The following is a 15,895-nucleotide window of genomic DNA, read 5'->3' as shown; positions in this document are numbered from 1 at the left end:
ACAAGGCCACAGGCTGGGCCTTTATCCAATATGACAAGTGTCCTTCTAAGAAGATTGGGAAACTGGCATGTTGGTACCAGGGAAGAGAGCATCTGAGGACAGAGAGAGAAGGCACCAGTTGCCATGGCAATAGTCCTCAGGGAAAACAAGACCGGACCTCTAGACATCCGGTTTTTGCATGCCTCCCATTTAGTTAACAGCAATCTGTTATGTACTCTCAGTGGCCACACACACACACACACACGCCATTCTAGAACAGATAAGGATGGTCGAGAAGGTGAGGAGACACGAATCAAGTGGGTAATGTGTGGCTGGAGGTGTCTGTAGTGGGGGTGGGGAGCTGAGCATGACTGAGGCAGAGGATATAGAGCCAACTGCAAGAAGCAGTGAGCCAGGGTCCAGCCTGGACAGCGCTTACTCGTCCACCTACCATGGCTCACACCTAACTACCTGTAGTGTTCACTCCTATGCCGACTGTATGCATGCATGAGGGGTGGGTATGAGGGGTGGGTATGAGGGGTGGGTATGAGAGGTGGGGATGAGAGGTGGGTATGAGGGGTGGAAATGAGGGGCAGGCTCTGCAGCAGCTAGCATGCTCACTTCTGTTCTCTGCTGTAATACCTTGTTTCTACTCAGGGTGTGAGTAGCTCTTGTATTGGACTTTAGTATAGTCAGGGTTGTTTATTTTTCTTCTTCCTTTTCTCCTTCATTTTGTTGTGTTTTTAATTAACTGATCATAATTGTGCACATCTGTGGGGTATAATACGATGTGTTGCAGAATGATTATGTCAGGTATATTAGCTTGTTTATTACTGTGAATTTGTCATTTCTCTGTTGGGAGGACATTTGTAAGCCCCTTGTTTAGGGCTTGGAAGATGCTTTGTAGGAAAGGGCATTGTGCGCTGCAAGATGAGGGTCTGGGCTCAAAAACCTTAGCACCCATTTAAAAGCTGTGTATGGCTGTGTGTGCCTGAACTCCAAAACTGGGAGGCAGGGATGGGCATGGCTGTATGTGCCTGAACCTCAATACTGAAAGTCAGGAACAGGTGTGGCTGTGTGTGCCTGAACCTCAATACTGGGAGGCAGGGATGGGTGTGGCTGTATGCACCTGAACCCCAATACTGGCAGGCAGGGATGGGTGTGGCTGCATGTGCCTGAACCCCAATACTGGGAGGTAGGGACAGGCATGGCTGTGTTTACTGAACTCCAGTATTGGGAGACAGAGACAGGCATGTCTGTGTGTGCCTGTGACCCCAATACTGAGAGCAGGGACAGGCACTCAAGAGCTTTCTGTACAGCCAACCTAGCTAGAACTTTTACATGCGTCTCTTCTCAGCTCACCGTTCTCAGGGTAACCCGAAGGGAGGCATAGATTTTACCGGCGGAATTTAACGTAGCACTATATCAAATGTGCTAGAATGTCCATTTCACATGTCACCTTCTATTTCCATCAAATGAGCAACCATATTGTCTCGGGGAGGGGTTGTCCTCCTCCAAGACTCCACTGATGTTTCAATCAGCCAGCAGACACATCCTAGCTACCATCTCTCCTTCGTCTATTGCTTCCCGGAGACTCGGGATGCGCACAGATAACTGTTGTCCTCCAGCTCACTGACCATGACATCACCAGGTAGGAAGATGCTCCCCTAGCTCCCAGATGGAGATATCCGGAGGCGTGGCTTGAAGTGCTCTGAAGCTGCCATCGGTTTTGTTTTAATCACCTCAGATTCTTTTCATGTGGAGATTGGATATGGAAGAGCCAACTTCATCTCTCCCTTCCTTTGGGGCCTCCCAAACTTTTGGTTCCTTGAAGCTGTAATTTGGGTACTGTCTGCCAACACGAAACATTAACCTCTGTCAGGGCCATCGCATCTCTGACTTATCCCCCCCCCCCACACACACACACACACACGTGATTTTTTTAATGCTGTTTTCGTTTTGCAGAACTTGGGAGAACACCTAAGCAAGGTAACTTACAAGCTGTGGGCTGGGCAGCTGTGCTGAGGGCAAGTGTGACAGGAGAGAAGCGGGGACTGGGCAGCTAGAATACTTCCGGTCCTGAATACTGAAGGTCAGCAGAACGCACACACGTCGGTGCTGTCTGAGTCCTGGGACCTCTGGGCACCATTTTGTTCTGGGAGGCTGCTTTTCTTTTGTGAGACCAGCACAGTTGAGAACACAGCGTGGAAAGACACACATTAGTAAGTGAGGTTTTCAGGGTTCAGTTCAGAGGCTGAAGTTTCAGGCAGAGCGTTGCTGGAAAGCCATTCAGTGCACGCATGGCTGAAGGAGAGAGAGGGTGGCTCTCTATCCCTAGAGACAGAGATCTCTGCAGAGACCTCTCACTTTCCACATTGTTTTTATGCATTTCTGAGGCTGCTCCATGCCAAAAGGGCTGGATCTAGGATGCGCTTGACTGTCTCCTGGCTTCAGTTTTCTGAGGAGGATAGACCTTGTTCCTCTCTGAGTAGGGTAGAGCACTCTTTACAGCTGGTGTTCCTTGGCGGCAGAAATGCTTGAGCAAGTTGGTCACAACACTGTCAGAACCGCTTTTGCCCTCCCCTGGCTGTGGTTGCCATTCAACAACAGAATAGGAAATTTTCCAAGTGGTTTTGTAACTCTAGCCGTACATGAGGCTGTTTGAGCCCCTTTAAATCACTTCTTCTAAAGTGACATGATTTCATTTATCTCATTTATACAAAGGTCACCGAGCACATAGCCAGCTAATGAATGGGAAAGTGTGAAGAACTTCAGACCGCACCAGAATGAAAAGGCACAGCCTGAGGATGGCAGGCAGGAATGTCAGGTTTTAGCAGAACTCCCGACAATCATTGTGTTCTGTTGGTCCCCATGCCCACCTGGTCCTGCCAAGCCTTCCCGTATCTGCAATGGGAATATCTGAACCAGGTAGGCAAACTGTGAGTTTGAGCATTCCTAGCTGTGTGTGCTTTCCTGCCTGGACTTCGGACTCCATGTAAACTGTGTGCTCCTATCTGTGTACAAAGGGCAACAGATTCTGGAAAACAAGTCAGACTTGCCCCTGTTTACCACAAACCGGCCAGCTAACAAGTGAAGGGTTGTGAAACTGGGTATTCCAGGTCACCTGTCTACATGCATCAGAGCAGTGGCCCTGTGGAGATGGAGCCATCTTCTGGGGAACAAGGAGCTGCTGGGCTGTGGGATATATTGTATATCACCTGCTCTGATGGTGTCACGAGCTTTTACGCTCAGGTCTCTCGCTATGAGAATGGAAAAATGACCTTAAAATGAAGTCTGCAGGTGAATGACTGGGTCAGTTTGCTGTTTCAGAGATTTCTCCGTTTTTTTCTTATCCATCGTAGTAGACACAAGCTGCCTTCAAAATTGTAGACATTGACTTGCTTGGCAAAGCTAGTACATTTGTATGTCTTTCAAAATCATCACATCGAAAGACTATTGATTGGCTCTGACGTCAGCTGTACCTGGGGGTGGCAAGCATTGTCTCACAACATCAGGGCTTTGGCCAAGGATGAAAGGGAAAAGACAGATCTTCAGCAGGGCACTACTGGGGTACTTTAAAATAAATACTTTAAAAAAAAATGTGTTGTTTTCCTTTTAGAAGAAAACTGGAAATCATTTCAAGGAAGTATGTATCAAGTGGAGGCAGATGCCAGAGTGTCAGAACACAGCTTACGACCCTGGTGCAGGTGTGTACCTCATCTGCAGGGCTTTCCTACCATGTCACCAGTGGGGAAGATGGAATGGTCACTAGGATCCATCTTATGTTTACACTGAGTGTATGACTCAGCCTGCAGATCGTCCAGTGACATGTTTTCTCAAACTTCAGGACAGTGGCAACAGGGGCAAGACACCTCTGCCTTGTGACGGATCTGGGGGAGCATTTCAAAACCGGCTGCAGGAGGCTCACCCAGCTGTGTGTGTTGGGGGGGGGGGGTAAGGCAGCCATGAGAACATTCTCCTCTGCAGGTTCACCTTTCTCTCCAGGCCTCTTCACTGCTTCTATCCAAGATGTGAGCACTCATTCCATCCGTCCTCTGCAAGCCAAGTTCTACTGCCTCTGGCTGGCTCGCAGTTAACAGCCCATGCTCCTGTGCACAGTAGTTACATTCTTTATAGGTACCTTGGACAGTGGGTTTGGTGACTCACAAACCACAGTTGCCAGGGCAAGTAAGCTCTTCTGAGATCAACACATTTCTACCAACTGCTAGCCAGGCTTGCGTGCATACTTCTGTTTAAGGGTCTCACATTATGTAGTCGATAATTGAGGCCCAAATAAAATGTCTTTAACATGTACACATTCTCTGGGGTTACTTCAAAGTCTTCTTGCTCTTGGAGAAATTGGGCTGCCCTCTGGTATCGTGTGTTTGGGAGCTGTTTTCAATTCCAAAAGCACAAAGAGGTGAACTATTACACTCCCCGAATAGAAGGTGCTTATGTTTGATACGAGAGAACTGAATTAGGCATTGTCTTGCTTGTGCTTGCTGGGAGCGTGGGCATCTAAGGAGCATCCATATTCAGTGGCTGGGCCCCTGTCCTTGAACTTTACAGGTAGCACTATCCTAAGCTCAAGGGTGACCTGTCTTCGGTCCTTTAGAATGGCCACTTGCCACCTGCCTTGCTATGTAGACAAGCTGCGAGCCTGAGTTTGTGACGAGTCTCACTCAGTCTCAGAAGCTGACCTCCACTCATTGCTTGAGACCGGTTGACCTAGAGTTTTCATGTCTGTAGACCCCTCTTCTGTTTTGGTGCTTACAGATGCTGTCTATCATCTTGCAGCCATAATTATCTCCATAGACCTGCTTCCGAGGCTTTGCCTGACTCCACAGTCCTGGGCACAAGCCAGTAAAGACCAGGATCTTGAAGTCTGCTATATCTTGGACTTTGTAGTTTTGGACATACAAATAAGTTTCAGAGGTTAGACAGCTTAGTACAGATAGAATGGAGGACCAGTTAACCTAGTTTTATAAAACTGGGGTCACAATCTTGTACTGGGTCATGTAGGAGCATCTGGGGGGCCATGAAAAAAATTGGGAACAGTAAAAGATTTCTAAATATGCAATGGCCAAGAGTTAATTCAAAACCATAATGTCTCTGAGGTGTTTCCATGACCTCATTGCAGCCTTGGTTCTGAATACACAGTGTGGGAACTTTGCTAATGAGTCAATGTCGGGAACCAAACTCTTACTGTGTTCCTACTGTCGCTCCTCAGCCTGCAAGCTTCAGATAAATCTGTCTTTGAATTTTATTGTTTGGTTTTTAATAATTATTGTTTGAGTCATTAACTTGAGCTTCATAAAATACACACACACACGCACACACACACACACACACACACAGAGAGAGAGAGAGAGAGAGAGAGAGAGAGATACATTCTAGCTTTAAATTAAGAGAAATTTCCCAACAACTATTGAAGAGATTCTAACCATACTTGGGCCATTTTTGGACTTTGTGCTTTGTAAAATAGTATTCTCAGCATGTATGGCTATAAAATCAAAATATCAACAGATTCTGGAAATTCTCGAAGATACTCTGTCCTGTGGCATAGTGTGTGAAGCCACAGTTTTTGCTTTTAATGCAAAAAACAAAGAAGCCCACCCATCATTTGGATGGATTAGAAATTTGCTTTTGTCTTTAATAATTGGTAATATTATAAGTACACTAAGGATTGTTTAAACATAAATTCCATCATGATTTATTATTGGTAAACATTTGATTTTCATATATATCCTAAATACCTGGAGGGGATTGGATGTTTGAGTTCTGTGTGGTGTCTCCCCCACATTCATACTCAAACTCAATCCCCACTGGGACATAATAGGGTTAGGGCATGAGTAAGTCAGACATTTCTTCCTCCTGTCCCCAGAGCCATGTGACGTCAAGGGGACATCTTGCCAGCAGAAGCTCAGTTCACCAGACCCCAAACTTTCTCACTCTGATACTGCATACCTCGTTTCCAGAATATTCCATGTGAAGCGCATTGTTCTTACGAAAGCTTCAGTTTGGAGTATTTCGGGGAATCACAGAGAGAGTCCCTTGTGACCTCCCAAGGCTCACATGGCCTCATGAGCATTAAAAACTCAAGGCTGACTTTTCCTGAACCTCCAAGGGGTACCCATGGCTGCTCTACCCTCAGTGATAGAAACAACCCTCTTGTCCCCAAGCGACAGTCAGTGACAGAGTGTCCACACTGACCAGTGGACCTCATGCTGTCCTTGGTAGTGAACCTTCAGGGCAGTCTGGCTCTCCTGGGACACCTGTGTGGCATCTGTGCTCCTCAGGGATTCCCACAACCTCAGCTCCTGTTCATCTTGAAGCAGGTGTTTCAACCCCAGAAAGCTGCATGCCTTCTATCACTATCTTCTTGGGATGAAAGGAAACGTGTTTTCTTGTCTTGCTTATTCTCTTTTAGAAAGACAAGCTCTCAGGTAAGCTGCAGTGACTCTCAGGAACGTCTCTCGGCTCCAGGCCTTCAGGGCCAGAACCTCTGAGAGAGTAAGTGTGCTCACAAAGACGGGTTCTAAAGTATTCCTTAGACTGATTTAGAGCAGATATCCCAGATACTGAAGTCCCAGGGGGAGGGGAGTTATAGATCTCTGATGTCAGGCAGGGAGAAGTGTAACAATCAGTATTTGTTTTACCAGTTCCTAAGAGGGGCCACATACCTGAATTAACATTGACAGAAGCTACCATGGTGTATATATAACCAGAGAAGGCCTGGAATAATGGGAGCAGGTCATACTGATGATTTCAAGAAACCAATGTCATTTTGTGTTAGGTGAAAGGCTGATATGGTACAGGAACACTTTCACACCTTTTAAAAGTGTAGCTGTACCTCAGGTGCTCTAATACCTCATAAACATAGTTCTCCATTCCCTCTCCCAGCATCCCCTGCACCTCCAGGAGGGAAGCATACAGAAGAGCCCTGCCTCAGCTCTCATCTCTCTCTCTGTACGCTATGATCAGCTATCCAAAATTCTCCCATGCCTGCTGACAGTATTGTCTTGCAGGGAATAGGGATGCAGTGTTCATAACACATAGGGGAGAGAGAGAGAAGGAGAGAGGGGGGGAGGGGAGGGGGGAGGAGGGGAGGGGAGGGGGGAGAGGGAGAAAGAGAGAGAGAGAGAGAGAGAGAGAGAGAGATTTTTATATACCATAGAGATGATGCACAGACAGTTTGATGCTACTGGGGGCTTCCGTAGTGTCAAGCTCGGCAGCTGCCCTCATTGAGATGCCATCTGAGCTCTTCGCCAGCCTGCTTACAGGATTCTTGTCCAATGATTGCAGCTGGATGGGAAATGGTGAAAGAAGGCACAGTCAGTTGGATGGTGCAGGGAACGGGGATAGCTTGTAAATCCTTGGGAGAGTCATCTCTCTGTCACTGTCAGCTCTGACTCCCCGGCTCTTACAGACCAGTGATACGGGCATCATTATGGTCTCCTTCACTCATCCTTCACAGTTTTGGAACAGGGAAAGGGAGATTAATTGTAGAGGAAAACTCTTCAACAATTTGCTGAACCTATACACTCCTGACATTAATCTTCCCCCAAGTGCCCTATCTTTAACTTGAAAAATCAACCAGGCAAAAACCATCACGTACATGCATGCAAATGCAAACACATAACTCGTGTGCAGAGCTGCAGTCAGGGCGGGATGGGGCACCAGAGAATCAGCTGAGAAGGAAGATGATGCAGGGGCTCTTTCTCCAGAAATCCCTATCCATGACTGCCGTTTATCCAGGACCATGCACTATTTATTAGAATGGCTTGTTTTGGGTTTGGGTCTGTGGAAAACATTTCCATGTTGAGTTTGCTCTCAAATCTTGTGAATAAAAATTACTTCATTGCTTGCTCTCCCAAATCCTCGTCCGTCCACTGACAGAGTCTAGGAACCATTTGCCCACTAAATACTCCTCCATCCAAACGGAAAATAGACAAAATATGCTGGTTCTCAGGGTTTCCACATTGTAGTGATTTTTTTATTATGCCAAGTTAGATTAGTCTTATCACACATAAAATTGTCCAGAGCGCTGGACTCCTTGATGCAGCCTGGAAGACTGACTGCTTGTCCATATAGAGATTTGAATTTAGATAACTGGAGGTCTCTTCTTGCACCCATAAAGTCATACTAACCAGAAAGGCAGAAAAATAGGTTCCCTCCAGAGGACACAATGGGGCTTGAGCCTGAGCGGCTGCTGCTGCAGGCTCTGTCACAGGATATTTCTCTGTGTTCTCTTCCCAGTGCAGACTGAAATCAAGCCAAGACATCAACAGCCAGCACTGACAGTGTGGGTGAGGAGAGGGGTGTGGCTGTGTCACCCCGAAAGCTGGTAAGCAGGGTTATTTAACTCCCTGGGCTAAGTTGGATCTCTCCACACCCACCTTTCTTACCGAGTTGAGTCAGGTTGGACAGAAGATGCAGGGAAAGCAAGGGATCCGAAATGGCCTTGAAAATGGAGATTTGGAGGGACACACATTTAGGCCGTTCTCTGAGATCATTTGAAAGGTGTGTACGTACATCACATCAAACCTATGAAGATGACACTTGGGAACTAAACCCAAGCTGGAATTTAAAGTGTAAATGGATTCACCACTTGTGTATGCCCCCCCCCCATCTTTGTAAACTGAATGTTGTTATAGTTAAAACTCATCTAAGGTTTGAATTTAACTAAAGAGGAATGAAGGTATTTTTCCCAATTATTCATTTAAATGCTATAGCCTGGTCTCCTGTGCTAATGTCTGTAACCAGGGAAGACAACCAAGTTACTGGAAACATCGGGATGTAGGGCTTACTTGAACTTTGATTCTTAACTACATTAACATTTCATTTCAGTAAGACTGAACGCTTATTTTACACAAGTTTGTGTGTGTGTGTGTGTGTGTGTGTGTGTGTGTGTGTGTACACATGTGAATATGAGAGACTCATGGGACTAAAGTTTGGTGGAAAAAAACTTTATTCTATACACATTTCCTTATATTCATTTCCTTAAAGTAAAAATTAGTTTTGTCTTGGCATTCATTAAGTACCAGACAGCACATGCACACATAGCTACACGCATTTGTAGACACACAGTCAGGCAGACACACAGACAAGTTCACAAGCCCCAACTCCAGCACAGCAACCCCTGTAAACACTGGTGTGTGGTGTGAAGGGCACACTAGCATCACGACTGGGATAGGTCAGTGGTGTGAAGGGCACACTGCCATCACGACTGGGATAGGTCAGTGGTGTGAAGGGCACACTGCCATCACGACTGGGATAGGTCAGTGGTGTGAAGGGCACACTAGCATCACGACTGGGATAGGTCAGTGGTGTGAAGGGCACACTGCCATCACGACTGGGATAGGTCAGTGGTGTGAAGGGCACACTGCCATCACGACTGGGATAGGTCAGTGGTGTGAAGGGCACACTGCCATCACTACTGAAATAGGTCAGTGGTGTGAAGGGCACACTGCCATCACAACTGGGGTAGGTCAGTGGTGTGAAGGGCACACTGCCATCACGACTGGGGTAGGTCAGTGGTGTGAAGGGCACACTGCCATCACTACTGAAATAGGTCAGTGGCACTGTACACAGAATGACTTGGAGGATGGTGCCTGGTCATGATTTCTCAGTTATCAACCTCTCCCCCCCCCCCCACCCCCAGTGTTGGAGATAGAATGATTTAGATTTGGTTCTTGTCCTGCAGCTTAACTCCTAAGAGACTGAACTATGACCAAGAGCCTGTAGCAAGGGTGAAGTGCATTGCTGGATCTCTGGAAGGTAGAGTGGATCACGCAGGAAGAATCAGATCCTAGGCACTCATGGCCAGCTGGAATGATGACGTTGGCCTTGTTAATTTTAAGAAGGTAGCCTGGGTAAGTTGAGGCCATATGTAAAGATATCTGAAAATCTAGCGATGTTCTTGAAGTAACATGTTCGTGTGATCTTTCAGTAAACAGAACCACTGGCTTGGGTCCTCTCAGTGAATAAGAAACTGTGTTGCTGGGTTATTTATGATAAATGTCAAGATCTCATCCAGGACCAGGAGGTATAGAATGGCAACATCATCTTTCAGTTAAAAGATGTTTGTGGCCTCAGTATATCAAAACACACTTCTACTCTAGTCTTGCTCTCATCAGCAAGAAAACCTGTGAGCCACAGTTGAGGACAGTACTCAGAATAATAGGTATGATAGTTACTTTGTGATACGTTGACACTCAAATACACAGAATAATAAGCATGATAGTTACTTTGTAATACTGTGACAAAATAGAGACAGAAACTTTAGGGTTCTTAAGTCTCAGGGGATGGAACTCATCACAGTGAGAAAGGCTTCCCAGAGCCACGAGGAGCCAAGAAGCAGAAACCTACATTCCCTAACTCTGCCCCATCTCCCAAAGATTATACAGCCCCAGAATAGAGTCACCAGCTGGAGAACAATCATTCAAACCTCGGGACTGAGAGAGGACATTTCATGTTCAAACCACAGCAACTAATACACAAAGTGTTAAAGTGAAAGTAATCCGGCCGAGTCTTACAGAATGCAGTGGGGTTTAACAGATACTTTCAATTACGTGGCAAACTTATTTTTATGGACTAAGACATGGCAGGGCCCGTGTACACAACGCATGGAGATTCAGAATGTATGGATATTGGATTTCAATAGCATGTCTCTATGCCTATGCATATGGATTTGAGTGCATGGGTGCCTGTGTAGGCATGTGCAAATATGCATGCTTATAATTCAACAGTCTCAATTAGCAATCCGTGATTTATACCCTCCTGTGTAATCTGGGTAGGGCTCTTCAGATGATCCTCTAAGACCCAGCCTGCTTTTCTATATACACTCCTATCAGTGCTTCCTGTATTCCTTCGTTTATTTGAACCTCTGGATGGGAAAGACTGCTCTTCTACCCTGAACATTTTCCTATTACAGTGCTCCTATAGAATTCTAGGTATTTGGGTGGGGGTATGTGAGCAATCTTTTCTAATTTAAAAAAGGGACACACATTGAACCTGACACCCAGATTAAAAATTCCCGAGGCTTGCTGAGGTTGACTGTCTTGTTTCTCTTGAAGCATGCTGTGCATGTTAATTTCGCCCAGAGAATGTGCCTAAGGGAAACATTTGGCTGCGGCCATTGTAAGAAAAATTCATCAGATGACTGGACACTGCTCTTCCAGAAGATACACGGTAGTCATAAGAAAATAAAAAAAAAAATCGCAGCTAGGAGTTATAAGTAACTTCTACGAGGTGGTACGAGACGGGTTCTAGTCAGAAGCACTTACCTTTGCAGCCCTCTAAGAGCAAATCATTTGACTTGTTAAGCTTGGACACTATGCGCTTTGTCCTCATGAGGGATGTCATTGAAAGCCCCTGTGTGGTGATGTTCCCTGTATACCAGGAAACAGGTTAAGAGTGAGCAGGACACAAGGCAGCTGAAAGAGATGCTCTTCCCAGAATCCTGGTGCAGAGTGTACAATGATTTGAGAGACTGCCAGCTGGAAATTGTTCCATTCCTTACCTCTTGTAGAGGAGACTGGAATGGTGTGTTCTCATTGTATTCCTGGAAACAAATTCTTAGAAACGGAGAGACACCATTCAGCTACAGCTCCACAAACCTTTCCGAAGCAGGTGCTGGGGGGGGGGGGGGAGTTGGGAACCCTCACCCATGTTCCCTGGGAACGCAGAGAGGCGCAGAGACTTTGAGAAAGAGTTTGGCAGTTCCTCAGAAAGCTAACCACCGAGTTACTATGTGATTCCATAATGCCACAGCTGGAGACGTGCCCGAGAAGCTGAAGACTTAAGTCTGCACAGAAACCCGCACACAAATGTTCTCATGCCTTTATCCGTATGGGCCAATTTGGAAGTAAGCATCCATCAACAGATGGCTAAGTAAACAAAATTTGGGATGTCTGTGCCATAAAACACTTATCAGATATTTTATATAAAAGAGATGAAGCTCTGATATACGCTGCAGCATGCACGAACCTTGAAAACATTATGCCAAGCAAAAGAAGCAGCAACAGGCCACATATTGTGTGATTCGATTTATACTGAAGTGTCCAGAATAGACATCTCAGCGCAGAGAAAGTAGGTTAGTGGTTGCTAAGAGATTGGCGGGGCATGAGAGAGAAATGGTGGTGACTGTTAAAGTGCTTTATTTTGAGAAGATGACAGAGAGTGGTCGTAGAAGCCTGTGAATAAGCTAAGTAAGTGATTGGGTTATATAGTTTAACTGTGAAATTTATGATGTTGTGGATAACAATATGCCAATAAAATTATTGTGAAAAATATGAGCCCCCTTTTATTACTGTTACATGTATATAATGAAGTGTGGCCCTTCCAACTCCCTCCAGATCTGCCCACACTCACTTCCCAACCTCAGCCCTTGGCTTGGACCATGAGCTGGAGTTCCCCAGTCACTTTGAGATGGGCTTGGCCTTCAGCTAAGGTGAAGATACAGGAAAACAAAGCAGCACCAAGTTGTTCTTCCACGCGTTGGAGTTTTGTGTTTTCAAACATCTGAAGAAGATCATCCAGAGAATGAATCAGAATGATAAGAGATTTTTGTGTGTGTGTGTGCAATGCTCTCACAGATGGTCCTATTTAAACACATTCCGGGTGAGGATAAATACGGAAGCCTTCAGCATTACATGAGATGAGACTGGTTCGGTTACAAGACCAGATGAGCAATTCTTTTGCGAGAGAGCTGCTTTAGAGCATGCGTGAGCTGGAGGGAGGTGAGCACCACCGCCCCGTGCTTTAGTTGCTGTGTTTTGAAAGAACACCTCAACCAGCGACAAAATAAACATCTCATTGTCTTTGAGAGAGCACAAATTCAAAGGACGACCTATTTCGCACATAGTCTATGCTTGATAAACGAAGATAAATAAAATAACTGTGTGACTAAATACATGTGGCTCATGGAAAAGTGGAACGAGCAGAGACCAACCACAGCTGTTATTTACTTATTTTTACTTATTCTCTGCTTGTCATACATCCCAACTGCTGTCTCCTCCCCCTCTGCTCCCCGAGACCCTCCCCCCACCCCCAGATTTACACCTTCTCTGTTTTCCTTCAGCAAAACATTTTATTTTTATTATTTTTATTTTATTGAATATTTTATTTATTTACATTTCAAATGTTATCCCACTTCCCAGTTTCCCCTCCAGAAACCTTCTATCCCATATCCCCTCCCCCTGCTTCTATGAGGGTGCTCCCCCCCCCCACCCATCCACCCATCCCAGGACCAATGGCTTCCCCTCCCATTGATGCCCAACAAGGCCATCCTCTGCTATATATATGGGGCTAGAGCCATGTGTTCAGCGAAACATTTTATACAACCAAAAATATTTTGAGCTATGTTTGTTTAGGGCACATGTCACAAAGATCTCTTTCCTGTGCTCATGACCAATATGAATAAGAATTTTAAACAATAAAAAACGAGAGGAGTATTTTCTGAAAAGTAAGAGTAAAGGAATGTCGAGGCAGTGGAGAGACTTTTCACCCATTTTTATTGGTTTTCTCCCACAAACCCGATGCAGCTAGAGCGCTACAGAGACAGATAATGTTATTTGCATGCCTTTGAGTATTTCCTGGTATAGCCTTCTATGAATATGTGTTGTTTGCCAAGGGCACGGGGAACTTACTGGAATGTTTTCTTACTTTTTCTCTTTCTTCTTCTTCTTCTTCTTCTTCTTCTTCTTCTTCTTCTTCTTCTTCTTCTTCTTCTTCTTCTTCTTCTTCTTCTTCTTCTTTTCTTTTTCTTCTTCTTCTTCTTCTTCTTCTCCTTCTCCTCCTCTCCTCCTCCTCCTCCTCCTCCTCCTCCTCCTCCTCCTCCTCCTCCTTCTTCTTCTTCTTTTAACTTTTTATTGATTCTCTGTGAGCTTCACATCATGTACCCCAATCCCACTCATCTCCTTACACCTCCATATCTTCCCTTTGCTCTCGAAACAAAAGAAAACAACAGCAATAACAAACAAATCTCTCCACGGAAGCTTGGACGTGTCACACTGTGTCCACAGCTCACCCTTTTGCCACACATCTTCACTTGCAAATGTTCATTGTAATGAGTCATTGGTCTGGTTTGAGGCCCCTGGCTTCTGCTACACTATCAATACTGGATTCATTCAAGGGCTCCTCTCAGACATCCTGTTGTCACCCTGTGTCATGAAGATCCTGCAGCTTGGGTTCTGAGGGACCACCCCTTCATGCAGTCTAGCAGTTCATAGATAGGGTGCAAATTGGATGAGCTAACTTTAAAGCCCTGGACCTGAACCTAGGTGGTATCTGAGCTGGGCAGCCTGACAGCTCTCCTATATCCATGCCACCTGGGCCAGCTTTCTGGCACAACCCTGGAAAGGGGTGTGGCCAGATCTCCTGAATCCGGACCACCAGGGCCACCTGTTGCCCAGGCAAAGTACAGGGTCAGCTCTCCCAGCTGGAGGCAAAGGGCAGGGCCAGTTCTTCAAAGCCTGTAGACATCAGTAGGGTTTCAGGCAGCAGCCCAGACCAGGGACATATGAATGGCCTCTGGTGTTAACATGTGCCACAGAATCGACACAGACCTCTGCTGCTGCAGGACCACAGACCCAGATGTGGTCCTTGGTGGCAGCACGGCCTCAGGCTATTCACATCAGGTTGTTCTTCACTGCCATTGAGTCCCTAGCTCCATCTCTCTTCACTGTGCACACACTGCTTTGCTTCTCTTCCTTTTCCATCTCTCTGCCACTTACTTATCTTAGTGGCGCCCAGGACCTCTGACTGGTGCTTGGCAAGGGTCGTCTCTGGCATCTGGAACATTGTCTGTTATGATACTTTTCATGGATTTAAATCCCCTTGATATTTTGGGTCATTTATCAATTCTGGAAACCTCCTGCAAAAATCAGCAAGTTTTCTTTCTGTGTTATACTGATTTGGTTCACAGGTCTGTACATGTGCTGTTTACCACTTGCAGGACTGGGAACGTTCGGGTTGTGTTTCCTCGGAAGTGACCAGCGTGTTTTTTCATCAGGGTTGAACCCCATACAAGTCAAGCCAAAGCTTGAGGATCTGAGCAGACAGGATCATCAGTTGGACCTGCTGGGGTGTGAAGGTTCCAGAAACTGTTTTGGGCATGGATTTGCACACTCTTGAGATGAGTTTGACTGTGACTACAGGGATGTCCTTAAATCTGAGTAGGAAAATGTCACAAAGCTGGTTACTGTCACACTGGTTTACAAGTAGAAAATGCAGTCTCAACTGAGTCTAGGTACTCTAGCTTTGATTGACAAAGCAGCATCTTCCTCCATCTCTTTGCTCCTCGCTGCAACTCGTAATAAATGAGGAAAACTTCATCACCCACCTTTTGACACTGAGCCTGTGAATCCTGCTCCATGCTTCTTCATGACAGAGCAGCCTAAACCAACCCTTGCTCTGAAGCTTTACTGCCTCCCATTCTCCTGTGTGTTCTGGCCACTTCAAAGTCTTAACTACCCATTCATTTACCCGAATGGTGACATGGCTTAATCCATGACAGGGCTTCTGAACCCTAAACAATTATAACCCCACTCTGAACTCTTCACATTTATCATCTGTCTCGGACATGTGGTCAGCCCATTTACAACTTTGTTTTGAAGTTAATGTGGGTGTGGTATGTGTGTGTGCGTGTTTGTGTGTGTGTGTGTGTGTGCGTGCTGGGGGCTGGGTTATGATCCTGGGAGATCAGGGAGTACTTTGATTGATAGTTGGAAGGCATTCCACATACGGTAACCTTGCAATAAATGTCTGTTTATTGAATGAGGGAGGGAGGAGAGACTAGAACGGAGTCAATTGCTCCTCTAAGGGGACTTCAGTGGTGAATGACTAAGCCAGGTGTGGTGACTTTCTGGTTCTCTTCCTTGGAACTACATGTGTTTTGGAAGCTGAGGCCTTG

The 15,895-nt window shown here is 45.8% G+C and overlaps 1 long non-coding RNA gene across 1 annotated transcript; it reads left to right on the top strand.

Annotated features, from left to right (window-relative positions):
• The first annotated feature begins 234 nt into the window (after window positions 1-234).
• On the top strand, window positions 235-12,267 carry B930025P03Rik (RIKEN cDNA B930025P03 gene). The gene is made up of 6 exons (NR_040705.1): window positions 235-277; window positions 2,704-2,907; window positions 3,602-3,686; window positions 6,410-6,492; window positions 8,239-8,326; window positions 9,686-12,267. It is a non-coding gene; the product is annotated as an RIKEN cDNA B930025P03 gene (long non-coding RNA).
• Window positions 12,268-15,895: the final 3,628 nt, after the last annotated feature.

The sequence above is a fragment of the Mus musculus genome, chromosome 8, assembly GCF_000001635.26.
Source record: "Mus musculus strain C57BL/6J chromosome 8, GRCm38.p6 C57BL/6J".
NCBI lineage: Eukaryota > Metazoa > Chordata > Mammalia > Rodentia > Muridae > Mus > Mus musculus.
Note: the sequence above shows the minus strand (reverse complement) of the source record. Positions and strands in the feature narration are given on the sequence as shown.